Raw genomic sequence first — 4,348 nt, forward strand, 5'->3', positions numbered from 1 at the left:
ACACCCGAACTTTTCAAGCCTGGTTAAAATTTCAGCTATCATTGCTCATTGCCAGGGTTAAAGATCTCACTACTTTAGATTTGTTGTTTATCTTCTTGTATTTCCAACACTGCCTTTGAAGTTGGTTTTTGAAGTAGAGCTTTTAGTTTGCATTTGATTTATGGAGGTGTTAGTGATGCCAGTTGAACTGCATATATTATAATGTAAGTAATTTGATGTTTTCATATATGAATTTAATTTTGGCAGTTGAGGAATTGAATACACATCACTCACAAAACTTTATTTATGTGTATTTGTATTGCTTTATTGTGAGCTTCCTAAAAGCCAGTCATGGGAGAACATGTCCCTAATCACATCACTTCTGTCACTGAGACAAGGTTTGAAATGTCCAGACCACTTGGCACTTCATAGTGAGAACCTTGCTACAAAGAAAGGGAGATAATAGCAAAAAGAGAAAATGAATCTTCCATCGGTTTTGATATATGTGCTTTACACTTAGCCATTAAGACCACCATAATACTATTTTTTATGACTTCTTACCTACTCTTTTCCTGTTCTGAGCTGTTTTATTTATGGATCTCTAAGAAATCATGTAAGAATCATATAAAAAATCTATATAAGTCATATAAGAAATCATAAAAAATAGATTGTTAGGGTTATATAATCCAAAAGGAATAATTTCAGGAAACTATTAAGAACATAAAATATAATGCACATCTAAAATTTTCTCTTTGTTGAAAACATCAGCAGTTTTTGTTTATTTATTCTGATAACAAAGATTATGAACTAAGTTACAATAGTATTCCAAATGGAACACAGAACTAGAAATATGAAGGGTAGCACTAAAGAATGCTACTGCTACCACTAATAGATTAAGAATGAAATTTAGGCAAAACTACTTCAGTGTAAAAGCCACAGGACAGCCCTAACATTACTTTCATTTTTTCTTATGAAGAAAAGACTTTTTTAAATAAAGACAAATTTTCACAGATATTAATATCAATTGGGTATATATTTCTTAATGCCTTCAGGAAGGATGCTGTGACCATACTGATGGAAGCTGACTTCTCTGTGCAGACACCATTCCAAGCACTGCACCTGCATTAGGGTAATTAGTGCTTATGACAGTCCTTCAAGTTAGGAAATTAATTATTTTTTTATTTTTTATTATTTTCTTTTAGTCAGTTGTGGAACCGAAACTCTGGGTGCTGTCCCTCAGCTCTTCAGCTCAATGCTAGCATTCTACCACTTGAGCCACAGCACCACTTCCAGCTTTTTCTGTTAATGTGGTGCTGAGGAATTGAACCCATAGCCTCATGCATGCAAGGCAAGCACTCTACCACTGAGCCACCTACCCAGCCCTAAGTATTTTATTAAAAGCAGAAGTAGGCAACAAGGCCAAACAAATTTCCCAAGTACCTAAGACTGACCAGTTGTAGACCCATAATTCAAATCCAGGTTTTTACCAGGCATATCTGAGAATATTCTGACCTTTCAAGAGCTATTGAGTAGATGATCTCACATTTTCTTCCTAATTATGGTTATAACGGCAATAACATTGCTACAGAATGTAAGTATTTTAAATGAAAAGGATCTGGGTAATGACATTGTAAGTGATTTTTATTCCAAATGAAATAACAATGAACATCATTCAGTTTCCACTGTTTATTATTCCAGGAGTAATTGCTTAAGGAGAACAAATCCATGTCAAAGACTCCTGTGCTGATGAACACAGGCTTTTATCATTCAGTACCTTGAATACACAAGGAATAGTTTGTTATGGATATATAATACAAAATGAATAATTTTTGTGACTAGTTTCTTCCTTGTTGTACCAAAGAAAATTTATTCCCTATTCTAAAATATATATCAATTTAATGGATATTAGTGTTATCAGTATAAAATTGGTGTGCATAATATATGCAATATATCACATAACATAAAAATGATATATATATAATATATGAATAATTACTGATATTTTATAACTACTATAAAAATACATGTATAAACTGGTTTTAGTATTATACTGTGAAGGATACAAGAAATGAAATCTTTATTTAAATACATATATTTGCATGTTTTAGTCACATAATTTATTTTTGTACCAGTACTGAGGCTTGAACTATGCTCTGGATGTTGTCCCTGAGCCATTTCACTCAGAGTGGCTTCATATATCTGTCCTCAGATCTTGGCCCCTAAGTAGCTGGGATTACAGATATGACTGATGTTATATTTTTTAATTCCATCCTTGGCATGTTCTTACATAATTATTTTTGAATGTTCAATTATATTGCAATATTCCATTTCTAAACCAATTGAGGAACAAATTAATTATTGGGTTAAACTATATGTTACATAAAATTGTAAGGACCATACCTTGCTATCAATTTTCAAAGATATTCCTAGTTTAATTCCTGGACAGACAAGTAGAAAAATTAAATTATGTGTGCATAATGTATGTATTGTTATATTACATAACATATGAATGATATATTTGTAATATTTGCATAATTAGTGATATTCTATAATTACTATAAATAAAATTTGTATAAAACTGGTTTTAATTTAATACTGTGAAAGATACAAGGAATGTCAACATCCCTATCTTGTCTCTTTTTCAGCAGTATACAAACTATGCTACAAACATATATCTTCAAGAAAACTCACCTTTGTAATCACATATGCACCTTCAAATATTCTCCTCATCGCTATAAACATCCTCTAAGATTGGCTACACTTATCCACTAGAGTCATCCTACGACAGCAAACACTGTTATACTTTCTGGATAAAGTTGCTGCTCCTCATCTTCATCAACTTCCAGTAACTTCAGTAAAGAGCATTTTCTCCTGCTTTGCCTTAGACGATAGCATCCTTTTTTACTTCCCAGCAAAGAAATTGTGGCTTGCAGGCTTGAGCATTTGTACATTCAGAGCTTCTTCGGTTGTGAATTTTTCCTTTCCTTTCTTGGTAAGATAGCTAGAATAACAAAAAGCATTTAAGGCAATGTGTTTTAGTGTAAATGAAAACATACTGATTTGAAAATATTAGAAATATTCATTCCTTTTTTATTGTGAAAATACTGTACAGAGGAGAGAGTTCTCAAGATGGCGACGGGGCAGTAGGGAAACGCCACAGCTCTCTCCAACCAAAAAGAGAGTTCGAGTTCCAACCTTTAATCTCCCCAAGAGACCGACAACAACAAAAAGACGAACACTCAGAGAAAAACCAGAGGTGGAAAATAACAAAAAAAGAAAGAGAGGAAAAGAAGAATTTCAGAACAGAGAAGAGCGAAGACCCCTCCCCCAACCTTTACTGGCCGCGCGGCAGTGTGCCAAGCCGCCGGCCAGCCGGCCCGGCAGGGGCTGCCGGAGCCACAGAGACACAGGGGGCTGCTTGCAGATCACCAGGTACCGGATTGCAGAACAGCGGATCGCCAGGAACAGAGAAACCTACCAGCCGGGAGTCTCCAGGAGGATCCCACCCCACCCATCACTCTCCACCGGAGCGGAGAGGCTCCATCCCGCCAAAGCCGCCCGGCACCAGCAGCGCCACAAAGGGACCTGTCGCGATCGCAACGACCCGGCGGGGGGCCGCCCAACCCAGCCCGCAACCACCCCAACTGAACTCGGACTGCAACAACAACTGACGGACTGCAACAACAACTGACGACCTACAGGGTGAGTACCCATCAGGGGACAGGGAATCCATCAAGGGAGACCAGAGCTGGAGGGAATCCCCAGACCCTGACCTAGACTCCCTACCCCAACACCCGGACCACAGGACCCACTAAAACTGGGAACTGTTCCAGAGCCCCACCAGCCGGTGGAGCACACTCTGCTGGCCAGGCCAGAGCAAGAGCGCCCCGGGAAGGGAGCTTAAATGCTCAAGCCAGGAACAGTGCCCCTGGGTCAAGACTACCAACAGTAGAAGAAATTTGAACTGTGTCCTCCAGGCTGCATAACCAAGGTGGTATACACATTAGCACAGGCCTAACGAGCGCGCTCCAGGCTGGGGCCGGAACCAGGCCAGGGGACCGGCGCCTGAACAAAGCAAAAAGGGTCAGAAGTGGGGCTGTGGCTCAAATGGTAGGGTGCCAGCCCTGAGCTGAAGAGCTGAGGGACAGCACCCAAACCTAGAGTTCAAGCCCACAACCAGCCCAAAACAAACAAAAACACATCAGGAGCCCATAGCAGACTCCAGTATTTGGGAGAGTGCATCCAGAGCATCTGATCTTCCCAAGAGCACCCGCAGGAGCAAACACAAGCAGTCTAGGCTGCTCAACCCTTCCAAAGGCGGGAATTGCTACAGCAGAGAGCTGAGAATCCTAAGTGAATAGCAGCTGGA

The sequence above is a fragment of the Dipodomys spectabilis genome, unplaced genomic scaffold (assembly GCF_019054845.1).
Source record: "Dipodomys spectabilis isolate Male_0828 unplaced genomic scaffold, ASM1905484v1 ptg000134l, whole genome shotgun sequence".
NCBI lineage: Eukaryota > Metazoa > Chordata > Mammalia > Rodentia > Heteromyidae > Dipodomys > Dipodomys spectabilis.